A 9,287-nucleotide genomic window follows, 5' to 3' on the forward strand; every position below is an offset into this window, starting at 1 on the left:
TAACGTCGTACTTAACAATTCTTCAGTCATATGACGACGAAGGAATCATCAGAGTGCATGTAATGTCCCTCCTTTTTGCACAATGGATTTCCACCGGTCTTTCACGTAGTGCTGCTTCACTGAGACGCCTTACCGAAGGCAAGTAAGCCGCCCCGCCTGAGTCATTATACTGATATGGGTCAACCAGTCGTTGCACTATCCAGCATATGTGTACATGTACATTCCTGTCATTCAACATCTCCAGCCATAAATTAAAGGGAATTCAACATTTAACTAGTCTACTATCAGGCAATGTGACTAGTCAAAATAAAGTTGGGATATAAAGGGTGATCACTGTCAAATAAGGAATTTACACGTATCTGATTGTTGTTCATAAGATGGCGGCCAGATTCATAGGGGAAGGAAACTGGAATGCCCATCTGGTCAGTGGGGTAAACTACCAGCCTTTGGCAAGTTAATGATTAAAATTCCCAACTGTTAGATACAGATATGACCACAATATTGGTGGAAAATAAGCGTTTTTTTCAATGAACGTTAGACTTTACCTATTGCCACATGAGTGCCCTCAACTGCGTATTAATTGTCATTCCCAAACTTCCAAACAAACAATCCCAACTCAAACTACTTAATTTAGTTAAAATAAATCTAAACAAGACATTCAGAGGATACTGACAACTTGCCTGATTGATCAGTTTGTCAAACCTGAATAATGTTCAAGTCACGTGATACAATGAAATATGGATCTCAGCTTTAAGTCTAAAAAACACTAAAATGATTGACACTGTCATACATAGATATTATCCTCTAATCATATAGAACTACGATCTTACAATTAAATCAACAAGAAAGACCAGCATTATTATACTGTCACAACCATTACTGTTGATTGCACAGTGGTGACTTCATATATTATGGAGTTGTAAATCATTGTGGTGGTAAAAGACGCTGTGGGGAGTCGTGCACAACTTTACAACAGAGGTCTTTGATATGCAAATCGCGAACAGGAAGTGCATTTGGCAATCCATGCACTATAGGAGGCAATTATAACAGTGAGAATAGCTGGGCAAAGTGTTAAGCTATAGAAGATAAAGGATTCCCTTGATGATGGGCTACTGGACACCGCCATTGTCACCATTTGATCACCCTCTTACAATACCTCTCCTTACTTCGTAAGACAAGCTAAAACTAATGATGTATTCTTGATTTTTATGTCTGATACTCCACACTCTTTACTTGTCGAGAGCTGACAATTCCAGATATTCCATCCCACTGCATGCGCTATCTGTATATTGTACATGTATATATTTTAACACTAAATCCAGAAAATACAAGAAAACTGATTTAATCCCTCAAACAGTTAAAAGATGACAACACTAGATCAAATGTATACCTGCATCAACAAAGTTGGTATCCCATAGGAAATTTAAAAGGCATAGATGTTCATTTTTGTGATGTTTCACAACCTAGATATTGCAGTTTAAAATAAGCAAAATCACCTACGTGGAGCCCAATCGAAAGCACTGCCAGATTCATCCAATCAGGGTGAGACACGTGTTATTTCAAAAATTTGTATAACTTGAGGAAGGCCGTTTCCAGTTATGTCAATCAAACCCTGTTTTGCCTATCAACCATATGTGCAAGTGATACAACACTGCGTTTCTGGGTGATCTGGCGAATCCCATGACCTCGTAAGAATTCCCTATAAGCAGTTGATTTATAGAGTAACAAAGCACGTCAGAAAAAAATGTCTGATCCATTAGGATTAGGAATGTTTCCCACTTCCTTGCTCTACCCCTTGCTCTATATGTCAGTCATCCTACTGACAACATCGAGTAGCAACGAACATATGTGTTGTCAGTACCTAGTGAGTAGATGTCTTACACTTTTTTATACAGTACAATGGATTAGCCAAGAAGATTGATCAGCTTTCAAAAACCACAATACATCCATATTCCGATGCTTAAAAATACTCAAGGCGCATCATTACCCCATGGCAGATATTCCATATACTAAACGTTGCCTAAGAATGTTATCCACAAGTCAGGCTTCGGGTCCCACACCGTAACACCTACTGCAACAACAACACCAGTTCACGCCTCCTGACTCTCGAAAGACCAGTCTGACTTCCACACTTAACTCCTTTAACTGTCGCCTTTCTCACTTTCAAAGGAAAGCAACGCCCTAAAAACACATCTGGCGAAATTACCATTTTCAACTATCCACTTAAATTCTGTTTTCCTACCTGTCTTCGACACTGTTCTGTGGACCTCTGCAGCTCGAGACCAAAATGGCAGAAGAGAAAATGGGTGGGGCCTATGTTGTCAATTTTGTAACAAGCAACGCCATTGGTCCATAGCCAGTATTATTAACCGGCTACCACTTGACCCCACATTTAAACTCACAACTTTGATCGCGCTACTGCTATAGTGTTATAGCCACAAGAACTGTTAATTAAGCGCAACCTTCCTCCAAGTGTATCCATTACGCCCCAGGCGTAATATACATCTAAATATGGCAACACCTCTGATGCCGACAGTTGTAGATATGATTATTCACCACCGGCATAACAGGTACGCATATGGTACCGGCACATTAATTACTTACAGTATGTCAAAACATTTTGACATTTTATTTTACAATTCACAATTTACACATTTCTTCACCTCTTTATAACATATAAATTTAAAAAATAAATGACTGTAAGATCACCGATATATATATATATATATATATATATCCTACCATATGAAAGTAAGTTATCAAGAAAGTGTATAACTCTGCATATGCCTTTGTAGTGGTGGTTATATATGAGCCTATATAGTTTGACCGAGATGCAGGTTCAGTCCCAGCTTTGGACAGGAAATTTAGAGATACCCGCGCTAATTGTTTTGGGGGCTTGGTGCATGACAATAGCAGGTTGACAGTGCTCGCCGTGGGCCATTTGGCGTGTAAGTCTATATATTACATAGGCCCTGATACATGTAGATATTCATATATATATATATATGCCTATACATTACCCGTGTGAAAAATCGTCAGTTACTTCATTGCCGAAGTTCATTGCACTGTTCACAACGGCTTCCTCCACACATAAAACTGACCGCAATCGTGGTAGTGAAAAATACGTGAGTATATGGCGTTATAAGCAACAATCATAAATAAAATAATTAAATTGTCACGCTAAACCAAATAAGCTTAAAAACACTAAAAGATTAAATAAATCAGTGGTGTTAAACAGTACAAGGGATTGTCCATATCGACCTGAATCCTGTCAATTAACAGATCTATTTTCTTCAAACAAATTCTTTGACATGTAGGTTTGTGTAGGGGGTCTACATGTTATACGCATAATTAAAATAGCTCGTATCTGTGCCATATTATACAGTGAACCTAGATACTTCGTTCTGTAATTGATGTGACGCCAGAAAGTAATTAAATAAATATGATAGGAGCTTTGATAATGTCTAGCTGATTCTTAAATATGTAGAGGTATCTTGAACACAAGAACGATAATCGTGACATAAAAATACGATTTATATTTAACGAGTTGTCTCCCTTGATTAATATCGCGGTAAACCTGTAGGCTGATCGGCTGTTAACTGTTAACATAGTCCATCACTAAACAGCGTTAACAACCCACGCACCACCCAGCAGTAATTGTTACCTGTTTTAAATCCCAAAACAATGAAAATCAAACTACTGCATGAAATTAGGCCTCCAAAAATCGGAACTAACCTTGATTCTATTCAGTTTGATAAGCTTGTCACTGATTATATCAATAGATCATTTGAAATTATACCTACTGTCGAATATTTTTTGCAAATGGAATTTTCGATCAACCTTTCAACAGGAAAGTGGCTTAACCACTCACGGTGACAAGTGATTATATGATGTACTAGATTATCAGAATACAATATTAACACCACATGAGGCATATAATCACCAAGATCTTTCACATCTAAAAAATTTGCTGGAAATGGAATGTTATGAAAAGATAGCTTTATATATACCGTTCGGTTGATATATAGGCCTACCCAGATAAATTCAAACGTAGCCCTGAAAAGCCGCAACCACAATATCTCATCCAACAATAAGACAGGTGAATATTGTCTAGACCTATCCGATCGGTTCCTGCAGGCACAATACGGTCGAATGCAAAAACCCAGGGGCATTAATAAGGGATTAGGGGTCTCGGATTGTCTATGTACTGACGAAAAGCGGTTGTTTACTCTGTGTTCTCTGATTTCGTAAAAACATGCAACAAACTATGCTTATTTATAAATCCCCTATACTGGTACCCGCGAGGAAACGGACTACAGAGTACACCGCACCTTCCAGACCCACACAAAACAACTTTCCGAATTTTTGGCTTTCTTTATAAAATTATTGTCGCAGTTATTTGTCTTGCACTGTTTTGTCCCATTTCAACAAAACTGTGGCCATTTTGGTCTTATTTATGCTTTTTGGACATAATTCAAAGCGGTTCATGGTATTGAATTGAAATTTAATTGGTTGTTTATGGACTACGAATGGTATAGGAATGTCGGACTTGACGCTTATATTCACCATATAACAAGTTGCAGATCCCGTTCCTGCTTGGCATTGTATTTATCCACTTCAGTCCAGTCTAAGCCTATTTGCTTTATGTGATTTGCACACATATGTTATATATTACATGTAAAACTACACCATGAGCTGACAGTGCATGTTGTTTCAACACAGCTATAATTACGTATTATATTAATACGACATCTAATGCAAAAGATCTATACATTAGACTGAAGAAACTTGCATGACGCTTTATTAATATTATAAATACCGTCCGCATACCTCGATATATGTTTACAAATATAGTGACTTCTTTTTCCGACGAAATTCAAGGTCAGAGGTATAGTTATTTTTTGTAAAACTGGCCCATGCACAGGTCTTCATGTGTACACATTATGTTTATGAACTTCATTCTATATAACTTTAATTCTCATTTTTGTCAGGATTCAAGTTATATTGAGCGATTTGTGTGTATATTTCCTTCGGAATACTGCTGTCACAATACTCATAACTTCAGAAATAGCACGTATAAATGCTTCCAGAGTCGAAAGGCAGCTACCGGACTTTCTGATCACAAAAAAAAATTTGATTGCGCAATACAGCAAAACAAAATTGGCATTCATGCCCGAAGTGCACCTCGGACGGTTTGGTTAGCGAAAAACGCGTATATATGAAGTACACAAACAATGGTTTTTGAAAGTATTTTACATATGAACTAAATAAGTTTTTGACTGGAATGTACGTTATATAGTTAGATGATCTTATATACATGACGCTGAACCCATCCATGCTAAGTAGTGATAGAATAACATTAATCTATGCGTTTGCTTAAAGTTGCCTTCATCACCATTGCAAGATAATGTCTTGGAACGTCGCTTTTAACATCAACGAACCGTGGTAGGAGTTGTTTGTATTCCAATGGCCGGCATACTGGTTGCAGGTTCAAATCCAGCCTTGGACCGGGAATATGTAGATTTCAGCGATCCACCTGTTTGTGGTGCCATGATTATATAAGCGTGGTTGACGTTCGTTGAAGCCACTTATCCTTACCAATATGATGTGTATGTATATCTGTTCGTCACATGTTGAGATATTCGCCCGTGACTTGCCAAAGGTCGGTGCGTGGTTTACGCCAGGTACTGGTTTCCTCCACCAATAAAATTGAGAAAAAACCAAGTAAACAAATAAATTTTAACATCATTTCACGATGATATCAATGGGTTTAAAATGTCTTTCAACGTCATTATACACGATGATGATGTCTTGAGGCTTGGCCGTTGCTCTGAAAGTCATTTCACGATGACGTCTTGGGATATAACGTGACTTTTCCATAATTTCACAATGTATGATATCGCCTTGTATAACAATTAGTTGGTTTCCAATGTTAACACAGTTACAGCACTGTTTCAATGGAGCGCCAGTCGCCAAACACCTCACACAAAGTCATGATGTAAATTAACACCGGGTACACCAGTTTTGGTATATCTCGTTTTGCTGGGGAAGTACGAAGTTTACATACAATCTTCTATGTAGAGACCTTTTCACAGAACTGTTGGAGGTTACATGTTGCATAGTACTGTAATAAGCACCATGCTTTTTCATGACGCCGAGGATACAGCATATGGTGTTGTAATAAGTATATGTCTTTTCATGCCATCGTGGAAAAAATCGTTATTTTAAAGTGGTTATCCAGTATAGCAATTAACACATTTACGTTGTTTTAAGGCCAGTACTAAAGATTTTCATTCACACGACGGCGGTACATTTTCTGGAGGAAGACGGAGTATCCGGGGTTAAACCACCAACCTTTGGCAAGTTATACTGATGAACTTTCTCCGCCATGTGACGTACAGATGTGCATACCATATTGGTGAAAACAAGTGGTGTTTAAAGGCCGTTAGAGTGAACTGCAACACAGCCGCTTATTGTCATTATGAACAGCTCATGCTGGTTTCCTCTCCGGCTCTACATTGCAAGGTCTGCAAGCTACCTGCGGATGGTCATGGGTTTCTTCCAGGCTCTGCCCGGTTTCCTCCCACCATAATGCTGGCCGCCGTCGTATAAGTGAAATATTCTTAAAACACCAATCAAATACACCAATCCGTTAGATAAATAATCATCATGAACAGTGAGAGATGAAAGAATCTACAAACTCCCTGTCCAAGGCAGGTTTTGAACCTTCACCTTGTACGTCCTGCCTACTGAAAGGCCCACACTTTTCACCTCTAGACCATGGTCCGCTTCCAGTTTTCTGTGAGAGTAAGGTTATATTTACAAGGTCTATAAACTGTAACGCTTAGTCTTCGAAAGAACACCAATAATTTAACTGGCTTCTAGAATTCTAGAGATCGCGGTTTTGGACTTGGTTTATATTTTGTTTGTCAAGTACGATAACTTCTGACTCTCTTTCTGAATGTATAGGTGAAATAACGATCATTGCTACAAGCAATTCTTAATTGACATATGACAGTTGTAGCCGGATCACAGTGTCCATGCCGGATTCATATGAGGAGGACCATATGCAGTGATTCTTTCCGTTTATGCAATGGAGTATACTCAGCTTCAATGGCATAATCAACTTAAATCTTTATTTTATGACAAAATAAATCGTTGCTCAAATATACAATGACAATAAATTTGACAAAGTCTATGCAGAGATGACGAAAGCACTCAAGAGCATTAACCAGATATAAACACATAATGTCATACAGACATAAAAAGATCGAAATGATATTATGCCATTACAATTAAGTTGCTTAGTAAAATTTACATGTGCATATATAGTAAATCTGTGACGTGTATATACCAAAAATCATTCATGTGCATGACATCAACTTGTACATGAATATAAAAACTAAAGTATAGTTTGAGGTAAAATGGTAAAATAAAATTTTCGGGAAATAACATCGTATTATAGTAAAACATAGACTTGTAAGCATGATTTGAAGGTACCAGCGTGCACCTGTTTATATACATATGCCTGTTTGTATTTCTTGACGTGCATATGGGTACCCTAACATACTCATGATAAGCTGTGGATGTCTTCCAGCATGGTATAAATTGGGACACGGTTCCATAACAACGGATTCACATAGGTTATATATGCCAAATCTGAGGCCAATCCGTCGAGTTTTTCTTATTCATTTATTTAATTCATTAGGCCTAGTGTTTTACACTGTTCTGAACAATATTTCATTTATACGACGACGGCCAACATGGCTGTAGGAGGTAACTGGGCTGTGCCCGAGGGAAGCCCCACGACCATCCACAAGCTGCTCGAAGACCTAACCCGTATAATCGAGAGGAAAACCAGCTTCAGATGTTCTGTGCTAGCACGCCAATCACTCGACCGAGGAGGTAGCTGTTTTTAACTATGATATCATGCAGAAAGGAAAATTTCAAGGAATGCACAAACAGATGAGGGGAGTCCAGTTTAAACTGAGTTAAACACACAGACGGGCAGATCTAGACGGATGGAAGAATCTGAACAAAAGGTTCCCGACAAAGGATTTCTATACCAAATCAGGGATCTAGCTGACAAATTTCTTGAACAAAGACATCATGCAAAACGACAATTTGAACAAATCCACAGATGGTAAGACAGACGAGCGAACCTAATCAAAAAGCAATTCAAAGAATGGCGTCAATGCAAGGGATTCTTATTATGCATGCATCAAACCTAAGATCGACCTATCAAATCTGAACAAAAAAAAATGTCGCACACGTAAGTTGGTACGGACAAGGTAACGGAAGTATAACAAATAAATAAAAAACTATAAAATTATATTCGGTAGTTTACTATCTTATAAAATGCCAATAAGTGCTTTCAGTATACGAAGCCCTTCATATATCACTGACATTTTAATTTGCTGCCGGGTACTTATAGTTGAGCGAACATGTATATATGCTCTTCAGTATCACAAAGGGTTGACACACAGAATAATATCTCACTCCTCGATGTGTTTATCCAGAATAAAAAAGAACTTTAAAAAAGGGCACAGCTCATTTCACACGGTTGATATAAATGGGAAGGGTCATATACCTAAGCGTAGAGGCTGCCTCACAAGCGCCTCCCTAGATTTCCGCCTGACAGGATGAACTGGTCTCGTGTTGACACAGGTCACGTGGCTGGAACACGAGATGTTAGCATGAGTTCCTGTATTGTAATTGGTACGACCCGTTAAGCTCAAAAATGTCAGTGTATGACACTGATATACTATATAAACATAATCAGAATTTATTTCAATTCCTCACGTAATACACACTTGACATGCTATTCTTGAGCCGGGAAACTAGCCTCTACTCTACTACGTGTTCCTACAGGAAAACCGGAGTCATCGCTCAACATCTCCTGCCTACACAACCCGGTTCCAAGCTTTGCCAAACCCTGGACACTATTCTCTGCTGTTACACTGCAATGCTTTTGAACTACCCTTTTGTTTTACAAGCATAACTATACAGAAACAATGACGTATTGAGTAACTAACTATATAGAAACCGCGACGTATTGAGCAACTATACAGAAACAGTGACGTAATGAGCAACTATATAGAAACAGTGACGTATTGAGCAACTATTAAAGGAAAGGACAAAAGAGTACAACACTTGAGCCGACTTGACCCCTATTAACACTTCCACTGAACGTTTTCAGTATATGGTGTTATGTAGCATACCAATTCGCTAATGTGGACAGAGGTATGCAGTAATGGAATACAAGAATAGCTTGGAGTGAAGACTCT

The sequence above is a fragment of the Liolophura sinensis genome, chromosome 6, assembly GCF_032854445.1.
Source record: "Liolophura sinensis isolate JHLJ2023 chromosome 6, CUHK_Ljap_v2, whole genome shotgun sequence".
Lineage (NCBI taxonomy): Eukaryota > Metazoa > Mollusca > Polyplacophora > Chitonida > Chitonidae > Liolophura > Liolophura sinensis.